The 24,913-nt window shown below is 36.1% G+C and overlaps 1 protein-coding gene across 48 annotated transcripts in view; it reads left to right on the top strand.

Annotated features, from left to right (window-relative positions):
* ZBTB20 (zinc finger and BTB domain containing 20) overlaps window positions 1-24,913 on the top strand; it is an 838,712-nt gene that overhangs the window by 386,917 nt on the left and 426,882 nt on the right. For 4 of the 48 annotated variants that reach the window (XM_069553675.1, XM_069553963.1, XM_069553750.1 and 1 more), the window contains exon 1: window positions 3,857-4,238. The exons of 35 other annotated variants lie outside the window; for them this stretch is intronic. The gene's annotated coding sequence lies outside the window, so the exon portion shown is untranslated. Of the gene's footprint in view, window positions 1-3,645; window positions 4,239-13,984; window positions 14,043-24,913 lie in introns of those variants that run through there. 9 more of the 48 variants (XM_069553929.1, XM_069553729.1, XM_069553957.1 and 6 more) reach the window with 4 other exon arrangements.

Raw genomic sequence — 24,913 nt, 5'->3', positions numbered from 1 at the left:
GACTCAGGATATCTCACTCAGGCTAGTGTGGCTCAGAAAATTCCTATACTTATTAACTGATCTGCTGATTTCCCCATCTGATGATCTCAGCTAGAGGCCATCCAATAAGAACCAATAATAGAAGATCTAGGCAGTCGCTTCTCCCAAAGGAATCCTCAAAGGAGAAATGTTACTTACCCATTCAAGTAAATGAGAAGAGCCTTCTTGAAGCCCCTCCAATGAACCCTTCTGTGAAATAATACCCCATTTCACCTACAACCAGCTTCATCACCATCAGTAAATGTGTGTTCCGTTAATATTTACTCTACACTTTAGCTCACTGAAGCTATACAATACTGGAGATGGTTGGACTAAATCAAGGTCAAGTGAGAAGAAAGTATGTGGAAAGGGCATCAGGGTTCCTGGAGTTGGAGAATGCTGGGAGTTAACTGCTAGTTAGTAAACAGTGGCATCAGATTGGTCAGAGGAGACCTTATGACTGTGCTGAGTTCTGTACTCTCCCCAGTGAGTCCCAAATAAGTTTTTACATCTCCATGAAATAAAATGTAGCATTGTATTAATCACTTGGAAAATTAAGGTTTTTTTCTATAATTAACTGGTAAATTCTTGTGTTGTCTATCTCTATTTTGTGGGTCAGCTCTTCTCTGGCAGCTCAGCTGGTAAAGAATCCACCTTCAATGCAGGAGACCTAGGTTTGATCCCTGGGTTGGGAAGATCCCCTGGAGAAGGGAGCAACTGTCCACTTCAGTATTCTGGCCTGGAGAATTCCATGTACTGTATGGTCCATGGGGTCACAAAGAGTCAGACACAACTGAGAGACTTTCACTTCACTTTTCTGTTTTCTTAAGCACCACCATTTCAGCTATATTATTAACATTCTCAAAGGGATTTCTACCAGACTACCAGGTCCACTTTGCTTTAGCTAAGTCTTATCTACATGTATTGTCTAAGGCAGACTAAGATATTAAATGTGTCATTTGATTCCAAAACAGTAAACTTTAGTTGTATGTGATAAGCTTTAGCTCTGAACGCTTCAAATACCATATATTTACACCTATTCGCGGCTAATTTCTATGCTTTTTATCCTAGGTACATCATCTCCTTTAATTTTTCACAACAAACCATTTTAGAGATAAGAGATTTGAGCCTCAAAGAACCTAATTAATTTGATAGATGGCATACACCTAGTAAGTGGCCAAGCTAGGATTCAAACCTAAGCCTTTCTGACTCAGTCTTCCTCTCACTTTTTAGACAATTATCTCATTCTTCTTGTAAAGGTGTAAAAGATTCTGAATTACCTTCTGAGATTCTGAGAAGTTTTAATAAGGGAGAAGGGGGCTGCCATAGCATGTGATGTAATGCTAGCTTCCATCATCTAAAACATGCCTAACTCAAGCTAGCTGTCAGTTTGTCTCCCAGTGCTAGCCTATTGGTACAATAAATTATTATTTTCCAGTCTTATTTTGAGACATGTCTCTGATTAAATACAGGAGTTTAGCTTAATTCTCAAATTAACCTCAAAACTACCCTAATGTTTTTCTAAATTAAAAGTAATGACATAAATATTATATCTGACCAAGTAACTATCAAGTAATGAAACTGATGGTGCATGGGTATTAGTGGCACTGTTCTCATTATTTAGAATGAATCCACATAATGCATATCCAGAGTCACCACTTGTGAGTTTCATAACCTATTAAATGGAGATGGTAATAGTACCTACTTCATTATATTGTGAGGATTAAATGAGATAATATATGTAAAGTCCTTAGATCAGTTCCTAGCATATAGGAAGCACTCAATAAATGGTAAACTTATTTAATTATTGCAGAAATAAAAATCAAACAGTAACTGGTAAGCACTTGGTAGATGTCAGGGTTTCCATACATATGTACTGAATAAAGTAATAAATTATATCAGTTCTCCAAATTGGCTAGCTGTTAATGATTTATGGTAAATACGATATGCTGGTGGCTGTCTCACTATTGGGTTTAGTATAAAACAAAGTGTTTAATGTCATTAAGAACTCTGTGCAATTTTTAGGAGCATTTCCTAGCTCTGAAAGAGCTTTCTTGGTATTGGGGTATCCTTTCTTTTCTTCAACATCTTCTGCCTTAGTACTGTATAGCGTAAACTCTCTGGTTAGAGTTGTAGGTATGACCACTAAATGGAAATAGGTTTTCCCCCTCCTTTATTAGCCATACAGATATGATTTCTCTTATGGTGCAATGAAAACAGAATTTGTGTATAAGTTTGTACATAGTAAAAGTAGAGAAGTGGCTGGAAAAAGCAGAACCAGTGTATGCTGGAAATGCTTCCTACTTGCGTAAGACAGCTGAAACACACTGAAAGTCAGAATGACATACACGGTCACTATTTGTACCAGTTATGGAGGCACTGTTTGCTTTTCTGATGATGTCAAGATATTACAATACAGGGAATCTTTTTTCTTAAGAAATTGATTTTAAAATCCTGCAATGTTTTATGATTATGTACCTGACTTTATCATGCTTTAAATATCATAGTTTCTAAATAACTGATAATCTAATTCTAATGAAAGTTTTAGAAAGGGTTCAAAGGTTTGCTCTGCTTAGAATATTCCTTTACCAATGATATTACTCCTCTACCTTTCAAAACAGTCCCTGGATCACTTCTAGAACCCCTGCCTCCTACATTTATGCATATTTATGTCATTCGTTTTGCTATATTGTATTGTAGTTTCATGAGTCTGGTGGCTAAATTGTGAGCTTCTTGAAGACAAAAACTGTGTTTTATTTATCTCTCAATACATAGTATTATTCAGTTCCTAGAAATGAGTAGGGTGCTCAATAAATATATATCCAATGAACTGATGAACTTTCAGTCACACACATACACACACACATATATTAGATCAGGGCATGAATAGAATGTCCTATATCTTTGCATATTCTTCAAGTGCTTATGAACCTTTTAACATTCCTTATAAACAGATATAAGGATATAAACCTTTTAACATTCCTTATAAACTTATTGATATACCTCTGAATGTTCTAGTCACTTTGAGGGAAATTTTCTAATCTTTGAAAAAACTCTTTTTTTTTTTTACCTTTTCTTATTCTTTGTTTTTACTTTGAGCATCACTTTTGTCATGGACACAAGTGTGCTGTCAAGTATTGATTGTTTGACTGGACCATACAGTATTTTGAATCCTTAGTTTCATTCACGCATTGCCTGTTTGGTGGCTTTGGTCAAGCATATTATCTGTATGTTACATAATAAATCCATGGATTGTTTCAGTTAACTAGAAAAATAAAAATCTTACTTTCAAAAAAGTTCTCAGCATTTAATACAGTGCTTGGCATATTGTTAGGACTCAATAAATGTTTGTGGAATGCATGAATAAGTCAGCCATTATTGTTAACTGTTTTGAGGTATGAGATTCTGAAAAAAAAAAAGACTAAATGAAATGCCCAGTTTCAGGCAGCCGGGGTGACAGCAAATCTGACATTCAATAATTCTTACCTCTGTGTTTCTAGACTGTTACACAAGCTCACTGAGAAGTGCTGTATATGTCTGATTTCTCAACTTCACCCTGCAGTAAACTTTTGCAATCTGGAGGCTAGAGACCTCTTTTGTAAATGTTGTCTGCCCGATGACTGTGTTGGCACTGAGAGGGCCTTAGCAGATAAAGTGGAGGAACATATGGCTCCCATCTGAATACAAATTGGTGGACATAACGTGGTAATTCAGCAGAGATGTCCTCTATATTGTAAACCGAAAGAGTATGATTAGAGGTGTTTATAAACGGCGTCTGAATTTCCCCCCACACACACCCTCCCCACCTCTTTCCACTGTAGTTTTATCGGCCTGAATCATAGCCATCTAGCGTCCCAGGCTCACTGCGTTATTTGTTAAAATGGCCAGTGTGAGGAATTATTAATTAAAGCTAACAAATCACCCTGACGAGCTGTGCCCTGGCATGGCTGAAGGTTGATTGGCGAAAGTGTTCTCCTCTGGAGAAAAGACTTTTTGTGCTTGTGACGCAGTCAGGGACGGATTATTGAATATGCAAGTTAGAAGAAAAATCACAGGACAAGCAAATTGAGTATTTACTGGCAAATAATTGCTCTCTTAAGCTGTGGCTCTCTTCCTAAATTCTTAACATTCCCGAGGGTTAGAAAGAAACACAGAAAAATGCATCGGTACAGAGTACATTTCAAAAAAATTACCTAGACTGATGTTTCAGACTTGTGCAGGTAAGTGCGATTATGTGTGCATGGAAAGTGAAACAACAAGGGGAAGCAAGGGGAAAATGGGGGAAATGTTTAATCTGGTGGGTTTTTAAAAATCAATTTGTTGTTTATTGAAATACTGCTCGGTGTATTTCTGCCTTGACTGAGAGTTTAGCCTCAGTGTTGCATTTATTGTGAAAGTTAGAGAAATGAAAAGGAGGGAGGTTTCTCAGAGTTACTTTGTGCCTTTATCAGCAGAAGAGTATGTTAATGCTTTGCCCCAATAATAGTTATAAACTTTGCTCAGATATTTGTGGATATTTGTATAAAACTATCACTTGATTTAAGACTCTTCAGTTATTCTCAATATTATTAATTATGATCTGTCTTAAGAGCATCCCAAACATGTTTGGGTACAACTATTGCTTTTACTTTTCAGAGTAAACTCTGTTTTATATTAGCACCAAGCTAGTCCTTGTTCAGAATTTCTAAAGGGACATTACAGTTCCGGAATAGTTACTTAAACTTCGGGCTTCTGTAAGAACCAGAATGTCCTTATTGTCAACTGTGTGGTCTTTTTATCTGAAGTGTTAATCAGACTACTGAGTTTCGTGGACATTTTAAGATAAGTGAGACTAGGTTAGAGACTTTTTCAAAACGACATTTAAATACATAAAAACATAAATGTGGAAATGAAGGCTCATTTTATGTATAAAATGCTGACATTAAGAAACAGAGGTGTATTGCTAATACAGCTGGGTTAAGTGAACAACATTATCAAAACACATATATCCACTGAATTTCATATTCTGTGAAAACCTGAAATATGTGCTTTCATCGACAACAAACTGTTTTTGAAATGAGAGTAACTGGCTGGCGAAATAGCATTTGAGGATTGTAATAACTATGAATAACATGGATTTAAAACAAAGGCATAAACATAATTTAAACTAAATTAACTAATTAGTAACTGCAAAGTGCTTTAACAATAAAACATCTACAAGATAGTAAGAATAATAGTAATAATAATAAAAATGGAAAGTCTGGCAATCACTCAAAAATTAAATCACATAACTATCATAAGTTTTTAGATAATCAGAATTTTAAAATGTAAATATTTAACTCATTTTACCTTCTAATCTATTCCTGAACCATGCAATATTGTGCTGGCTACAATTTTTCCTTACTATATCTATTTTATTAAAAAATGACTTCTCTTAATATGTAGAATAGAGCTCAGAAGAACATTTAGAAAGTATATTTTTTAAAGGTTTAATTCCCACTGGATAACATACTGTCCTCAAATTTCAAGAGGCAGCCCCCTTAAAGTTTCTTGTGACTATCTGAGGGCACAGTTTGGTCCATTATTTTCAAATAGCAAAGGGGGCATTTAAAGCATATGTTCAGAGACTAAACCATCTGCCTGCTTTATTATGAATACCACAGAATTATGAGGACTTGGAAAGGCTCAGAAACTGAACCAGAGTTCTGTACAAGATTTTTTAAAAAAATACAGCACTTTTGTTTTACAAAGTGCTTTGTAACCACTTACTTTTGCTAAGTATTTCATTAGTTCTTCTGTGAGAGAATTGTATCATTACACCATTTTGAGGTATGGGGAGTCAATGGCGAAATGTAGTTGAGTGACATGAACCTATGGCAAGTTAATCGTAATATTTTCCCTCTGATTTAACTCACTCCATTTAAAGGCCTCTTAGAGTTTTGGATTGACTTATCAATAGTGAAACCCACAGTGAACTGAGGGAACATTGTAAAATGGTGACTGCTAGAATAAAAATGAAATCCAGCTGCTAGCTTCTGGACTGTCTACAAATGAGTTGCAAGAAACAAGTAGAGGTCAGACTAAAGAGCATATCTGTAATCCAACTGTGATGTATTCCAAGTATCAATCAACTATTGGTAACCATGATGGGAGGGGATTGAAAAAAACGACGGCAACTTGGCATTATTCCTGCATGGTGCTATATTCTTTTGATATCTGAAAGAATATGAGATCCAGAAATTAATATAACAAAAATCATATTTGGGTCTCAACACAAAAATATTTCAGCCCAAAGTGGTTAGATAAGGACAAATTAAGATGAGTGTCATTGTTAAGATGCCCAGTGCCCAAATAGAGTTCTTCTAACTTACCTGGGTTGTTACTAGAATCAGTCTGAGACTAGCTTGATCATTATCAGAGGAAATACAGAAAATAGACTAAACCCATTTTGAATAGAGCCTTTCATTGTTGAGATGACTTACCACTGTTTGTTGCTTAATGAAAATTATTTAAGAAGGTAACAGTGGAGGCAAAGGAATAAAGAGGTTCATTGAAGACTTTAAGATATATACATATATATGTATGGAAGATTCATATAAGTAAATAATTATACATATACATTTATGTGCATCCATTTATAATTTTTAAAAGAAAAAATATAAATTACACACCTTGTTAGTCTGATTAAACCTAGGAATTTGTTGTTTTGGTTTTTTTTTTTAATACAGTCAGTCTAAAAGACTGAACACACAGATTTTAACACAGCTATAGTTAACTTTCAAAACTGAAGGATGTCAGAATTAACGATCTGGTGCCAAAAATACCTATGTTCAAATTCACATGGATATTCTCATAGTAGTAATTTTAATTTTATGTCTCTCTATATTGCAGTCCTACAAATAATCAAATGAATTTATTAGCCCGAAGACTATAAAATATTTCCATTATTTCAAAAGGCTAGTTTTTATTTTATATTTTAGGTGAGTTTTATATATATATATATATATATATATATATATATATACACACACACACACACACATATATATGCATACATATACATGCATACATACATACATACATACATACGTATACATACATATATACACACATACATACATATATATATATGGGCTTCCCTGGTAGCTCAGTTGGTAAAGAATCTGCCTGCAATGCAGGAGACCCCAGTTTGATTCCTGGATTGGGAAGATCCCATGGAGAAGATAATGGCTACTCACTCCAGTATTCTGGTCTGGAGAATTCCATGGACAGAGGAGCCTGGAAGGCTGCAGTCCATAGGGTCACAAAGAGTTGGACACAACTGAGCAACTTTCACACACACACATATATGTAAATACACAGAGACACGCATACTCTTTGTTTTGTTTTTCTCATTTATTTCTACCATTTAGTTCCAAAATGGGAATTAAAATGACTGAGAAAGGAAAAGATGCAAGTAATACAGTGAAATACATGAAGTAAAAGTAGATAAGAGAGGCAAAAGAAAGAAAAGAAACAATAAACAAGGGCAAAGATATAGTCAAGAGTGAAGTTGGTGCACAAACTACAGTCGATGAAGTGCTATACATTTTCCTTTAAACTTGCATGCAGTCAAGTCAAAGAGAAAACCATGACAAGTTGTGCAATTTATAACATTCATAAGAATAATTTAAAAATCTCCATCATTCATTGCTAAGGTTCTTGAAAAATGACAGACACTGAATATTTAGAACTCAGTCCTAATGGAGCTTCCACTGAAAATAATTATAGGCTACAGAGCCCTTGGTTGGCTCAGAGGTTAAAGTGTGTGCCTGCAATGTGGGAGACCTGGGTTCAATCCCTGGGTGGGGAAGATCCCTTGGAGAAGGAAATGGCAACCCATTCCAGTATTCTTGCCTGGAGAATCCCATGGATGGAGGAGCCTGGTGGACTATAGTCCACGGGGTTGCAAAGAGTCGGACACGACTGAGCAACTTCACTTCACTTCTTCACAGAGACCTAGAGATCAGGGCAGAATCAGCAGTTACACTTTTGTGAGGCACGTGTAGAGGAATAGACTATAGTAATCTCTTTTCAATCCCAGGCGAGAAGTTTCTTGGCAGGAGGAAGGGGAAGCTTCAATTAGTGCAGTTATGTTGGCAAGACCAAGATTTTATGGAAAATAGGGATTTCAGGAGAAATTTTAATAATTATCTCATATAAATATATGTATACATGTATAGTTTAACAATAAATCAAAAATTTAGAAGGCATCCACATTTATAATAGCCATTAAAACACATTTTATCAAATAAAGCTCTTGAATCAACACTGCTTCCCTAAATTGTTATTGAAATGTTGCTATACGCCTGCCATTTTTTTCCTACTTTTACTTGAAGCACGCTGTCAGTCTTTGTGAAGTTTCAAAAAGAACCTTTTCTGGCTTGAATTGAATGTTTCTTGCCTTTGCGTCCTTCCTTGGTTCATTTTCAAAAGTCTTAGCAAACTAACTTGTCTTTTCATGGCAGTTTTGATGGTTAAGTCACATTGGAAAAGTGAAGCATAAAGGTTTTTTTTTTTTTTTTTCCACATTTCCTTTGTAGCACAATCCACAGTAAGTAGTCCAAGGACCACGTGTATCAGAATTACCTAGTGTGTTTGTCAAAATGAAGATCCCTAAATTTCTAAATTAGAAGCTCTGAGATAAGAGTCTGAGGATCTGCAATTTAGGAAGTTACCCAGGTTAGTTACATACACTAAAGTTTGAAAACCACTCTTACAAGATTGTGACTTTAAAATTTCTAGTATATGAGTATAAAATGGTAGAATTTCCACTCTACAGTTGATGAGAGCTAATTATATATAACAGACCAAAACTCTAAGGCATATTAAGTGATGATGGATGGCCTGTTCGTGAGACTGGGAAGATCAAGCTTAGAAAAACATTCTGAATTTGTTTAAACCCTTCAAGTCATATCTCACCATTACAGGAAGATGTTCTCAAAATTTTTAGCTACCATTTACTGAAAACTACTATGTGCTAAGTCATGTGTTGCATCTGGGTAGTAGAGATACAAAGATGAAAAAGAACAACTCCATCCATTGTCTGAAAAAATGCATATTCTAGGATAATTTATTACTACCAAGATATTATCTTCTCTGTACTAGGATAAGTATGAATTGCACATAACATTCTCTTGAGTAAAACTGAAGATTTCTGTGGCGGATTCATGTTGATGTATGGCAAAACCAGTACAATATTGTAAAGTAATTAACCTCCAATTAAAATAGATAAATTTATATTTTTTAAAAAAACTAAAGATTTCCATTGTATTATATCAGTATGAATTTATACTTGATAGAAATGTTATATAATAAACCCTGCTACAACTTGGAAGCTGCAAAATGCAAGAAACCATTGCTGGTTCCTCCTTCTTCCCCTCAGCAATAGACTGCATCCCCCAATACTGAAATGGGAGGTATCATGGGGACCTACTAATTCCATCTTTCTCGTCAATCAGTGATTTGATACTGGGATTCCTTTTGAAAAGAGGAGAGGGATGTATAAGTAAATGCACCTGACGTTATGAAGACTTGCATGTCCTTTTCTACTGCCTCATCTAAGGCCTCAGCTGACCTATAGGAAATGCTGGAGCCCAGCCTCCCTTGTTGACAGGTAGGGCAAAATATGGAGGAACTTGAGTGATCCTGCCTAGTACCCTGCTCCAAAGTCTCATTAGTACCAGGAATTGGTATCAACAGGCTAGAAGAGACATTTTATGCATAAAGGAATCTGGTAGCTGGTCTGAGGAACAGGATAAAACTTGCAGTTTCATTGATGATTCATGTTTTCCTGGAAAAGTACTGGAGACACTCTCCCCCTTTATTATTTCCAGAACAATATGGGAAATATTATGAGACCTTCCATGTCTTTTTTATTTTCCTTCCCTTCTCTTCAACATATATTTGCTATGTATTTAGTGTCATGCTTTCGTTTAGGAACTTTAGGGAGAGTGTGATGAATAAAGTTTCTACTTTCCTGAAATCTACATTAGGGTATATAATGTATTAGGGTTAGAAGGGGAATAAAATTACTAAATGTAAAATGTAAAGTAATGTAAGTATAATAGGATTCATTTTAAAGACATTGCCTGCTGCACACTCCATGACTTACAAGTATATTCATGTTATTTCATAATGTGTGTGTATATATATATATCTGTGTGTGTGCATGTGTGTATAAAAATCTATTTCTTGATGCATTTATAGACTTCTTTGGGGAATAGACTAGTCAATCCAAGACTCTGCTTATTGTGGGAAGCTTTTTTTCGTAGGGACCTGTACAAAATGTAAGGGGAAAAACAAGCACACTATAGGGATCAATATGTGTGCATGGTCAAATGCAAGACCCTTCTTTTCCATCTTTTTGCTTACTTGTGTGTATGTTTCCTGGGTTTTGTTTTTGTTGTTTAAGATCTAAATGCTAGGCACTCCAGACATCCAGGGGTCTAAGAGTTAGGCTCAATCTTCAAGTGAACAAAGTAAAGATGACAAATGATTAATAATAGTATGTGCCTTCATAAGGTTCTCTGAAGGATGCAGTGCTATCCTAGAAGAGATCAGAGCATAGGCAACAGGAAAGGTTTCCCAGAGGGATTCAAAGTTTAACTTAGACTAACAACACAACAGTAAAACAAAACAAAAATATTTTTTAAAGTAAACTAATTTTTCACCTGACCACAAAGGTATGATCCAAGTGTGTCACCTAATATGTATCCATGATGAAAATATTCTAGACAATAAGACAACCTATATTTTTTTCTAAAAAAAGGGAGTATTGGAAATCATTGGTTAACTCAGCACTTGAGAGAAACCATTGTTACCGTTCAGAAGAAACTTTTTCAACGTGTATTATGTTCCAGGGTTATGCCAGCCAGCCACGGTCTTCTCAGAAGGGAACATTTTAATTAGCAGGCAGTATGAATAGAAGCAACTCAAACTTTAACTCCTGTTGGCTGTCTTCAGATTTGGTATTACAAACCAGCTGGGTCCCAACTGGAGTTAGTGTAGCTAGAAGAGCATATGAGTGTTCTCCAGAACAAACACAGCACCTGCTGCCACTCTCACCTGGTAGAGGTGTGAAAGTCAGGTTCATTGACTCTGCTTCTTCTCGGCCTGTGTGGCCTTGGGCGAGTTATTTGGCCTCTCTGTGTTTGGGGTCCTTCTCTGTCAACTTGGATTATTAACAGTGTATGCCTCACAAGATATTTTGAGAAATGTATAAGATAATGCATATAAAGTGCTAATCACAGTTCTTGGCACCTAGTGTAGTATTCAGTAAGTGCTGTCATTATTACGATGCTGACTACTGTTACTACTACAGTTATTTTCATTGCCAAGGAAACTTGCTGAAAACATATTTTGTCCAGTGCATCGGCACTGTCACTACTGACAAAACAACTCAAAACACACTTCTTACTGAGGGTGGGACAGAGATATCATCTTTGCGACACACATTAAGAATCTGAATGTATAGCTGAAAATTATAATTCAGTAGATAAATGACATTATGCAGACTAATTTTCTGTTTCTAGATAGAAATGATGTTTAAATCTGCCTTAAATGCCCTTCCTGTTACAGATTTTGTTTCAACAATTTGTGGCTAACTAGGTTTGTTTAATTAAAGGAACTTTAAATCCAAAGCCCTAATGTTTTTCACACAGTACTGTATTTTTTATACCATCAGTGACTGAAAAAGATTAGAAACGTAACTTGACCTAATGAGGCATCTTCAGGAAGAAGAGACTTCTACATTGCCAAGATCTGTATTTTAACATGATAGTGAACAAAAATATCTAGCCTAGCAGTGCCACATGTTAGGTGCTTAAATACATATTTTGAATTGATTTACAATTTGCAAGAAAAAGCACATGAACATCAGTGTAGATGTTCTGTAGAAGTGTAAATGATTTTAAGAGAAAGACTGCACAGTAGAAAAACAATATATTAGAAAAATTCATTTGTGTGGAATCTTGACAACATATCACATTAACTTTATAAAATAGTAGGCTTACCTCAGTATGAAAGGCAGAAATGTACAGTGAAAAGAATGTGGACTTTGTAGTTGCACAGCCATGTATTTGGTTATTCCTCCTCTGTTTGCAAATTATATAATCACGGATACGTTATTTCTTGTGGCTAAGTCCTTAAACAGAAAATGGGGCAATAATGGCCTCATTGCATGGTAAGTTTGTGTAGTGCCTAGAAGAGTTCTTCGAGCATGATAGATAAATGATATTTATTGACGATGGCAATAACAACAATAAGACAGAAAAACCTTGTGTACAATGAATATAAGTCTGTTATTTTTAGAATATATATATAAATATAAATATGATTCACATGAATTGGTATATACATTCCAGTATAATAAATACTAATACCTGAAATTGCCTTGCTTAATATTTGACATACCATCAAAGTGCTGCATGTAAATTTTACCTATTTAAGTGCTATTATGAAAAGGTCTGCCTTATTTATTTTAGTTAAATGAAGATAAAATTAAAAAATCTAAAACCAACTCTATCTTTTGAAGAATGACAATAAAAGCAAAAGCCACCAAAAGATCTGTTACTAACATAGTCAAATAATATTGAACTTAATGCAAATAAAGAGCAGGGAAAATACTCCATTTCAAATGACAGAAAAAGTGAATTAGCTTGAGAGACTCTTAGGTGACCCCTAATCTGGATAGTATTAATTGGAAGCATTTTAAAGATCATAGAGCTATTATTTCTAGTTTCAGTGGTAGCTACATATGGAAAATGGCTGCAGATATTCACAATACAAAAATAGTTCATTGCTAAATTCAAAATTCTGTTAATGTCACAAACAGTGGGATGTGAAACACAAATGGATTGTGATGACAGTTGAGTCCCAAGCTGCCTATTTTTTTTTCCCTCAGAGCTGCCCATATTTGGCTGTATATTTTCTCCAGTCCTGATTTAACCCATCAATATTTGTATTTTCTGAAGCTAGCACCACCTTGGAGCAGATCACTTTTAAGGATTTTATTCCTAAATGCATCTGGTTCCTAGGAATCTTGCTCTCACTGCTCTTCTTCCTACTGATAGGTATTCTTGAATCTTTCTTTACCTCTCACCTTAGAGTCAGAGTTTCAATCGCTTTTTAACCTACAGGCTTCTAGGGCTTGGGATTGTTCTTTACTCCATCTCTCTGAAGTAGTGTCTTTCCATTTTTCTTCATCTGCTGGACACATTTCTTCTCTGTGTTGCTTTGACTTCCTGTCATCCTGATAACCTACATTCATTTCCTACTATAGTTTTTTCTTTTTAAATACTTGTTTTTCTAAATGTCACTCTTATCCTCTTTGATGGAAGATCTTTATCATCCTAGATTTGGGGAACAAAACTGGATACACTATTTTATGAACTCAATAAAGCTCCCTTTTAAATACAGCAATTTGATATAGCCATAAGCTAGCTTGACTTTGGGAAAATGTCATTTTAAAATATCCCTAAAATGCATTGTCAAAATGACCAAGTTATTTTGGCTTAATGGATTCTGTAGCTTGGACACCAAACCTACCTCACAGAGCAACAGTCTGGGTGAAATATATTTTATCTGCATTTTACTACAGACAGTGCTTTGGCTACCATTTATTGAGTGACCTCTCTGCACCAAGAATTTTACATATAATTCTTAAAACAATCCTGTGAGATAGCTACCATTATCTTCATTTAATAGATTAGAAAACTTTGACCTAGAGAGGTTAAATAACTTGTTAAGGGGTGTAAATGAGATACACACCCAAGGTTCTAAGATGCTAAAACTCACCTTTCCTCCTTTACCACATTCTTGTGCCTGGTTATGTATTTATATTTTGGTAATGGGAAAGAAGTTTGTAGTATAATTTAATTGGGGGCATGGCCAATTTCCTCAAAGCAAACAAAGTAATGATGAGATTTCACTGTTATCCTTTTCATAGAAATATGAGCCTCAGGTTGTGGATTCACTAGATCTCCAGAAGGCTGAAGCACGTAAATGTAGGTAACTTTCTTTACTACTCCCTTTGGTTTCAAGAGACAGGTTATTATTAGTTCTGAATAAACTGGAGCTTAAAATGGGTGGTTCATAGACCAGGGATTTCAGGTTTCCCCTCAAAAGTCTCTGGTGACTTCTCCAAGTTATTTCCTCCAAAATTGAAATCTGATGATTTTTCTCAGCAAATGTATTCTGTAGATATTTTCTCCCACCAAATTTCTGAAGAATTGTTATTAGTAGCACTAGTATTAGTACCTTTATAAAGTAAACATGCAGTGCAGTTTTAATACATTCATCATCAATCTATATGTTTATCTTATGAGGCACTAATACTATTTTGCTTTTATATAGCACTTCATGGTTTACAGTTTGGAAAATACATATGAAAAAGATAGCATTTAGGAGGACATTGCCTTTTCCTTGGGTTCACTTCAAATGGGGATATATAATTTAGCTGGAGTTTGGACATACAGTAAAGCAGTGGTAGAACTACCCTCCTGCCAAGATTGAGAATCTTTACTCTCCAGATTAATACTTAGTATTTGCCCTTGTGCAGTTGGACCATTGAATTTGCCAGTTTGCAATCCAAATCCTAAGACCTTGCTTTGAGCAAGGACTGAATGTTAGTGTAGATAGGCTTAATCTATCTCTTTGCCACAACCACTTAACTTCATTTGGGTCAAAACCTCCAAGAGGAACTCTGGAAATTTCACTAGCATTTAGAGTGAAATTTTAGCTTAAAAAAAGAAAAGAAAAGAAAAACAGTAACAAGAGCCCTGGAACTGTCTTTCTTCAAATATTCCCCAGAGAAGAAAAATATAAAAACCTTATTGTATGATGCTAAGTTTTGGTTTACACATCATGAGTGCTCTTCTTAGCCTGCAAGCTCACCCTTCCTCCACTCACAATGAATGTTCAATTTCCTTCTCTTGAATTCTGGCTATTGCCAATTTTGATATATGTCTTCACTATTATTTAATACTCTAAATTTAAAATAGATGTTTCATTCTTACACTCTTTGAAGATTCAGTAGGCTTTATTTACTTATCAAAAATTACTGTAAAACTCAGCCCCAAATCCTGTTTTTTAAACGAATAAATATTGCCATTTTTTGCAAATCTGAATACCATAGGCTATTTTTACCCTTTTTCTTTATCCCATAGTTCAGCTTTTATCCTTCTCTGTATAGCATAGAATCCAGGAAATATAAGTGAAAATGAACGGTTCCAGAAGGTTAGCATAGGAAAATTTCCTATTCTTAGTTATATTCAAAATGTTGTTTCTAACTTATAATGTATCATTTTCAGAAATATAATATTACATACATATTAAGATATATTCCCAGATATTTGTTATCAAAAATATGGAGGAAAATTCCACACATAAATGTCCCAACTCCTTGCCCTACCCCAGATGAATTTTGGACATGAGAAAGTTTCTTTCCAACAGTGGGATGTCGTGTTGTGCTTGATGAATTTTAACATTTGCATCCCTTGGTGCTCATATTTGTGAAGAATATTAAAGACTTATGACTTCTTTTTCCTTTTAGCTGCACATGGCTCAATCTAATAAATTTTAAATACAGAATCAATATGGTTATAATCTCAATCATACCACATTTAAAAGCAATGTTATAAACTGTGTTTCTCTGCCAGCATGACTCCACAAAGAAAGGGAAACCAAACAAAACTTTCCTTAAAACAGAGTAAAATGTGACTTGCAAAAACTGATTTAAAAAGTGGTTTCAACAGTGAAGAACAACCAATTTCGCAAACACCATGGTAGCCATTTCAAGCTGTAGAGTGGACAGTATACAGGAAAAATCAATAAAGGGAAAAAATCTCTGTCACACATGAAACCTAAAAATAACATTAAAGACCACTTCCCTCTCTATTCACCTATGATTGCATTCCACTAAAAGGTGCTGAAAAAAAAATCAGCCAACTTCTACAAAAATGAAGTGTCCAGGCAAGCAAGTCTGTAAATAATTAAAAGAATAGATTAGAAGAGAGGAAATGGTTTGGGAAGAGTGAGGACGAGGAAGAGATCAAGCACTTAAAATGTTGAATGTACCAGAACCAGAAAACAGGGAGAAGAAGAACTTGTTCTTCCAAAGAAGATAGTTTCCATCCTTCATAGCAACACAGACTTGATAGTCTGATAATAAAGCCCTTTGGGTAGGACCAGTGGGAAGAACACAGTCTTCACAAAGCCTTCACTAAATGTTCAGTTGCCCAGTGCAATCTGATCGACGTGTCCTTGTTTCTAGAATTGAGTAAAACAAATAAACATGAACAACATATGGTTTAATAGTTAACTTTTAGAACAAGGGACAGGGAGATGCTTTTATGCCCAGGGCCAGTGTTCATTTATTACTAAAGTCTGTTCTGAGACCGTTCACAGCTTTCCGGAGAGTCTGACTTTGGCTTAATTCACGCTTTGCTCTGGAGTCTCCATTAATACTTGTGAATCTTTGTGATAAAACATCTTCTAGAATCCCAAGTATTAGTATTAATATCATTATTACTATTAATATTATTCTTATTCCTTTCTTATGTTGGTAATTCTGTCTCCATTTTCTTATTCCAGAAATAAGTGCAAATTTTTTGAATACACCGAGTTAGTTTCTCTGAAAAAGTTTGTGTTTTCTTCCAAGTTGGAAATTTGTGATATTTGAAATATCTGGATTTTTTTTAATGATCAGAGACAGAAAAGATCCTAGAGACAGAAAGGTCTGCAAAGGAAGAGGACAAAGGAAGGGAAAGAATTGTATGTTTAGGCTGATTCAATCTTCAGTGCTCTGTTGTTTGGCTAGTGATCTTTTTATTAAGAGCTCTGCTATCTCAGAATTCTAATCAGACTTTCCCTCTGTAACTAAGAGACTCTCCAACTTTTAGCATTTTCTCTAGCTCAAGAGTAACCATGGACTAAGGTTTGCTGCTACTGCTAGTCACTTCAGTCGTGTCCGACTCTCTGAGGCCCCAGAGACAGCAGCCCACCAGGCACCCCTGTCCCTGGGACTCTCTGGCAAGAACATTGGAGTGGGTTGCCATTTCCTTCTCCAGTGCATGAAAGTGAAAAGTGAAAGAGAAGTCACTCAGTCCTGTCCAACTCCTAGCGACCCCATGGAGTGCAGCCTACCAGGCTTCTCTGTCCATGGGATTTTCCAGGCAAAAGTACTAGAGTGGGGTGCCATTGCCTTCTCCACTAAGGTTTGGTATACCTTAATGAATGGGCATTGGGTTATGAACAAGTACTAAGGGAAAAAATAACAAGAAAATTGAAGGCAAATTCATGATATGCACTGAGGTCGTGAAACTGTTGGAAGTACCTTGTATGGAATTTCTGTTAGCAATATAGCTAAGGTAAACAGTAACAATAATAACAATAAAAAAAAAACCATACTTCTCACTCCCCTCTCCCTGTTTTCATTTAAAAACAACTACCATCATAAAAATAGCCCAGGAAAGAGAAAGAGCTCATGTCTGTATTTTTGGTGTATGACCATATATCTTTATTGTAGTTCCACAGAGGCCACACATTAACAGAGTTATTCGTCCCTGATGTTTCTCAGAGATCGTCTTTGTGTATGTCTCCATAGCTGTTATGATAGTGTTACTATTTACTCTTCTTCATTTGCTCCTTTTATTTGGGTTTTTTTTTTCTTTTCCTTGTGAAAGAGGCTCTTCCTCTAGCCTCTTTAAACACATTCACTATTTCACTAGGACAGATGGGTCCTTCTATATGATGCCTTTTAAAGTGATAAGATAGTAGGAAAAGATTTTGAACAATATTTTACCAGCACTGTTGAAAAATTAGCAACTGTTCATTCTATATACACACACAGAAGCTGCATAAAATGCAAATTCTATTCATGTCTGATCTCTTCTGCATTTATATAGTGACTATTGCTATAGCATCTAAGCACTTTATGCTATTTCCTCTTATTATTATTTACCACCTGATCATTTCAAAGTGCTTTTTACAATCAGAGAATTTCATTAACAACCCATTCCCTTGCTCTTTGTTTTTCTGCACCCTTGCATGTAAAGCTATCAAGCATCTTAGTAGCTATATCAGATAAATTACAGTGAAAAGATAGAATGCTGCTGACAGAGGGATAGAGGGGAAAAAAGCATTCCAAAACATCTTCTGAAATCCCTTTTGTGTTTTATGGCATCCAAACAATAATATTGTAGAAATGTGCATGTATATACATATATATATGTTATATATATATATATATATATATATATATATATATATATATATATGTTTGCGTGAAAACTCAACCACTAGACACTCATTTCTCATGGTTTCCACCATTGCAATGATCAGAAATGTGACATGACCAAGGGGAGTACTTGTCTGCAGTTCACACATACAGAAGTCTGGGCACTTGCACCTTCTCACTGTAGAAAGCTTATGATTTCTTATTGCTTCTTGAGCTGCCTTTAGCCCAGAATTATAGAAGTCAATCCATTTTAAAATCCAAAAAGCTACCGTTATACTTTTTTAAGCTGAGAGATAGAGACTTGTTTATAAAAAGGTTCATTGTGATTATAGATGAAAGTGCGTGGTTGGTACTTTAACAGTTTGATTGAATTAAAATCAAGTTCATTCTGGGGTTTCCTTCTCAGCTTTACTCCTTGCTTTCTCTTTGACTCTAAGCTAATTGCATAACCTCTGGTTGACTTGTGCCTCATCTACACATTCAAAGTGAAATTCAGAAATGAGGTTATTAATCTAACTAATGTACACTGTAATATTATTTCTCTGTTTCTGCTAGAGAATTTGAGATTTCTGACTTAAGCAGATAGCAATAAAAACTAACACAATATCCTTTTGTCCTTAGAGAATAACCGTATGAAGTAGACGGGCTTGCCAGGTGGTGCTAATGGTAAAGAACCCACCTGCCAATACAGGAGATGTAAGAGATGCAGGCTGATCATTGAGTGGAAAGATTCCCTGGAGGAGGGCATGGCCACTGCAGTATTCTTGCCTGGAGAATCCCATGGATAGAGGAGCCTAGAGGGCTACAGTCCATAGAATCGCAAAGAGTTGGACATGACTAAAGCAACTTAGCGTGCACACGCGCACACACACACACACACACACACACACACACACACAGATGAAGTAGACACATCAGAACCACCTGGAAATTATCTGAATCACGCGGACCGCTTGTTAAAAATGCAAACTGCTAGGCCCTACTCTCAGGGTTTCTGATTCTGAGTCTAGCGGTAGGGACTGATAATCTGCATTTCTAACAAGTTCCCAAGTGATGCTGGTGGGGACCACACTTTTAAAATCGCTTCACTAAGGGAGATGTAGCTTCAGTACAGAAAAGGAAACTGATTGTAGCCTCATGGCAGTAAAGTGGCAGAGTACAGACAGAAACCTAAGACTTCTGACTTGAAATCTCACTTGTTACAACATACATTTCCTCTTTACTTCTACTACTTCTTTGTTTGGAATGGCTTTTGGGTGCATTGAATCCTGTATGAAATAGCATTGTAAGGGAATATTCGGCCATCGGTTTTTGCCCTTGGGTCTAGTAGCTACTCATTAGATTTGTGAAAGTAAAGGAGGAGGACTTTCCAAATTTTATTTATTAGCTTTGGTATGAAGGGCTTTTACGGCCAGCTTTATACTTCCCTTTTGGAGATGAGAGTGATAAATTAGGGTCTTTGTGTTCACTCATCATAGCCTGTAAATAGATATGAACGGGTATCTCTTTGATTGGACTTGTGACCATATTCTACTATAACAATGCTTTTTAAAAACTTTAACGTATATATTACTTTTCCAATATCCTTGATGAAGGAACATAGGAAGGAGTATGTAGTGGGGCTGGGGAAAAGCAACTGTAAAGAGACTGAGCATGGTGCAGTGGTTTGCAATCCAGGCTGCATATTATAATCACCCAGGAGAGCTTGGAAATGAACCACATATTTGTGTCCCATGCACAAGAAATTCTGGTTAGTTGTTCTGGGGGTAGGGTCTGAGTATCTGTAGATTTTAAAAGCTTCCCAGTTGATTCTAGTGTGCAGTCTGGGTTAAGAACTATTGGCCTCGTGGTTAAGAGCCTGGATTTTGGAATCAGACAGATCTTAGTTTATATATTGGCTCTTCTATTTAGTTACTGTGCAACTTAAATAAGTTAATTATTCTCTGTCAGCTTTAGCTTTCTCACCAGTATAATCCAAATTATAATAGTTGCCTTGTTGGATATTTGTGAGAGTTAAATGAGATGATGCATTTAAATATTTGACATAGTTCTAGGCTTGTGGTACAAGTATATTATATGTTTACCGCTTTTATTATATTTCACTTTGGCTTCCTTATTGATAAAGTGAGGAGGCACTTTATGAAAGAAAAGGCAGGTATCTTGGGATTCTCTGTGGATACTTGGTTCTCACCTTATCCACAGTATCCTGCTCAGTTCCATCTTGCCTTTTCACTTCCTAAACATGCATATTTTGTTAGGCACTGTCTTTGAAAGACATATTTTACCAACTATTTATTACTATATTTTACCAACTATTACTACTCTGTCCTTGTTTTCCATCAAGATTGAGAACTTGATGAACAAATTGAGATGAACTTGATGAGAACTTGGTAGAAAAAATTTACTGAAATTTCCATATAGGATAATGGAAGTGTGGTGCATGGTTGAATATAAATTAAAAAAAAACAATGGCAAACCTTTATAAACCTACAAAACTAATATGGCCCTATAGTTGATTGCTATTTTTCTGCCATCACTCACTCTCAGAGTTCATTCATTGGTAGCTTTCATCGCAGAGAAAGAAGGGTACACAGATCCCACTGCTTGAAGATTGTGCCATCTTGTTTGTTGTGGTGATTTAGTTGCTAAGCAATGTCCGACTGTTGCGACCCCATAGGCTGTAGCCCTCCAGGCTCCTCTGTCTTGGGATATTCCAGACAAGAATACTGGAGTGGGTTGCCATTTCCTTCTCGAGGGGATCTTCCCAACCCTGGCATGGAACCTGAGTCGCCTGTCTCCTGCACTGCAGGTGGATTTTTTACCGACTCAGCCACCAGGGAAGTCCCTGTGCCATCTTGATAATTACCTTTCTTTTCCTGGATTTCCTCCCGTAAGTCTTAAAGAATCTTTAGTACACAGATGAGTAGTAAGAATTTCTGAGAGCAATCATAGTTCTCTTAAGCAATTTTTGCTTATCTCTACCTATGTTTACTAGGTTGTATTTTGTATCACCAGTTTTAAAAATTAGATCCTTGTATCTCTCTTCAAGTATACAAATTATGTTTTTGGATAGACAGAGAGGAATTATTTGACTGTCCAATAAAAGTACAGATGGTTCCATTTTCCTTGACTCATCTCACAGCACACATTAGTCAGGTCACATGCCTATTTGGGAATTTTTGTAGCACTAGGTCACTTGCTTAGCTTTAGGGCAAATAAAAGACTATTTGCCTGGCTTTTAAGTTTGTGGATCTTACACTGTGCCTGGCATGGAGATAGGAAGGACATTTTTTTTCCATTAAGCTTTTTCACTGTGTTTTGAAAGGAAAAGTTGAAACAGAGTCCCTACTGAGATTTTAACATGTTCCATGGTGGTAACCATAGGAAATAGGGAAACAGAAAATTTTTGGACAGAAGGAAGCCAAGGAGTTCATCTCAGCCTGTCCTCAACTCTCAGATACCAGTTGGACTCTACAATATTATTTTTATCTAGGTATACATCGATTGCTTTGTGTTTCTATAGTTTGCCATCTGATAGAAGGGAAACATTGCTACCAATCATCACTAAAAAGGTTGCTCTCGAAACTGTACTTAGATCCCTCTCCTGGACAAATCAATGGAAGCATTCATTTAGATTTTAAGAATGCTAAACCATGGAAGTTTTTATTGGGAAAAATAAATTTTGATGTTTAAAGAAATTCTCACAGGGTGTTACAATAGAGCCTATGTAAACTTCAGTTTTAGAGAACAGTACTTGTTTCACACAAAGATATATAAACACAGAATAATGAAATTTTTCTTCATTATACTCAGGGTGCTTAAATTCATACAAGGAGGCACCTTCCTCCACGTTTACATACCTATCACCTACTCTTCTCTTCCTTTGGCTGCACCCCTGCCCTAACCTCTGGGGATCAAAAATACTGAAATCAAATCCACCTCCTATTTCTGAAAGGTTTTCTAATGCTTTTTAAGTAAAGTGTTTAATAAGCAGGTCTACTGGCACTCTTCTCTAAAAACTTAAATATGAAGATTTTTAAGGGGGGAGGCAAATTTTTCAAATAATCTGATCTGATAGAACCCTATTGAAAATTCACCAGTTTGTTAATGTTATACCTATGGTAGTACCTCCTAGTTCCTTTCATTATATGGCAGTTATTATGAATGAGTTTCTAAACTTCACTTCCCGTGGTTATATTCAAATAGTATAGCTAACCAAGTAGTCGGAGAAGGCAGTGGCACTCAGCTCCAGTACTCTTGCCTGGAAAATCCCATGGATGGAGTAGCCTGGTGGGCTATAGTCCATGGGGTCTCTAACAGTTGGACACAACTGAGCAACTTCACTTTCACATTTTACTTTCATGCATTGGAGAAGGAAATGGCAACCCACTCCAGTGTTCTTGCCTGGAGAATCCCAGGGACGGGGGAGCCTGGTGGGCTGCCGTCTATGGGGTCGCACAGAGTCAGACGCAACTGAAGTGACTTAGCAACAGCAGCAACCAAGTAGTAGTCATGGCTATTAGCAATTTTTTGATACATATTCAACATGACAGCAGTTGTGTTTTCTTTCTCATATCTATAGTAGTCAGTCAGTCAGTCAGTCAGTTCAGTTGCTCAGTCGTGTCCAACTCTTTGCGACCCCATGGACTGCAGCACTCCAGGCTTCCCTGTCCATCACCAACTCCCAGAGCTTACTCAAACTCATGTCCATCGAGTCAGTGATGCCATCCAACCATCTTATCCTCTGTCATCCCCTTCTCCTCCTGCCTTCAATATTTCCCAGCATCAGGGCCTTTCCCAATGAGTCAGCTCCTCACATCAGGTGGATGAAGTACTGGAGTTTCAGCTTCATCATCAATCTTTCCGGTGAATATTCAGGACTGATTTCCTTTAGTACCGTCTACAATGGTACCAAACCTTAAAATGAATTATGAAAATTCAAAATGATAAACTTTTTAAAATGTATCTATTACCACGTCAGAAATAGTACCTCACATGAATGGCACAGCATCGTTATTATTGCCATTTTAAACTGGACCGCCCAGAATGCATAATCCTATACCATACAGTAAAACTGGGTTTTCTGTCATCCATTTTTGAAAGATACATATCAGGTACATTCTAGTATAGATGAAAATATCTCAAAGATACAGACCCCATAAAATGGGCATATTGCTTAAAGTCTGGGAAAGGTTTGCTCAGGAAAAAGGTTGAAAGGCAATGTGGTATAATGTTTGAATACCTATGCTCTCATTCATACTTTGCCACTTAATGAGTCAGTCTTAGTTAAAGGATTTAACCTCCTGGTGCATTGGTTTTCTCATCTACCTCAAAATCGACCTCCTATATTTTAATAATGATCAAAATAGTTAGTGTCATAAAATTATTTTGAAATATTCAATGTTACACACAAATATAGTCTGTTAATCATCAAGTTTTACGTGGGGATTGGGACCAGCTATTGGGGAGGAGATCCTCTGTTCCAGATGTTGGAGACTAGTTGAATGATGTCAAAGACTGGAAGTCTGCACAGGTTGACAACAAAAGCAGAGCCGGAAATAAGGAGTTGGCTTAAGTAGGGCAGTTACAGGGTAGACTGTGGTTTTGAAATTAATACAAGAAATCTGAGACACTGGAATCTTTGAGGAAGCATATTGCTTGATCAAATGTGTTATATCTTGTGAGTCTCTAATGTTCCACACAAATGATGAATTGAAAGAGCATGTCTAACAATGAGGAGCTCTGGTGACATACAGGGGTTTGCCCTAAGACTATTGTCAAACTTAAATCTACCTCAGGAGTTGGCTTCAAGTGCAGATTCGAGAGCCACATCCCTACAGATTCTGATTCCACTGTAATTCTTGGGCAAGCCTGTGATTCTTCATTGACATCAGCCTTGGTGATTTGGTTGCTGATGTCCTTGAGACCACACTGAATTTTCTGTCACAACCATTCATTGCCCTAGCCTTCACATTGTGTAGTTTCTGATTATGGGCAGAACTGAAGGGGTTATTTAATGCTCCATAAAGCCCTGCAGACAGAGCTTTTTATTTGTGTCAATGGAAATTCCATATCTTTGAAATTTTCTGTTTGTTCCTATTAAATTTGCATGTTTTAGCATTTAGGAAAGAATACAAATAGATCTGTTTGGTCAGAATTTTTACTTAATTTGCACTTTAGCATCTATCAAAATAGGGAGTCTTTCACAAATTTTGGTATTTTTTTGTCCTCTTCCTATGCTTGTACCCAGCTGTCTTCACAAAACTAAAATGAATTTTAAGACATTAATGAACAATTCCATTCAGTATATTTATCTTACATTGTCATGTGAGGCACTGGTGCCATCTGATCTAACCTGTCCAAAATCCTTGAGTCCACAGGGTAAGCAAGAAACATCCCCATTACTAAGAAATTTTTGTCATATGAGAGAAAATCTTTCCATCTTATTTCACATATTCAATTCCCTTGTCATTTTACATTATAAATAAATAACAAACCAATTTGGCACATGCCCACCGATTAAAAATAAAAGTTGTCAGAGTGAGAGGGAAAAGACAAAAATATGAATTATTAATTATAATATTAAGCAGCACAAAAAAGCATAATATAAAATGATATCACCTAAAAAGACATTTTATC

The sequence above is a fragment of the Ovis canadensis genome, chromosome 1 (genome assembly GCF_042477335.2).
Source record: "Ovis canadensis isolate MfBH-ARS-UI-01 breed Bighorn chromosome 1, ARS-UI_OviCan_v2, whole genome shotgun sequence".
In the NCBI taxonomy this organism is placed as follows: Eukaryota; Metazoa; Chordata; class Mammalia; order Artiodactyla; family Bovidae; genus Ovis; species Ovis canadensis.
This window is presented reverse-complemented; position numbering and strand designations above follow the sequence as displayed.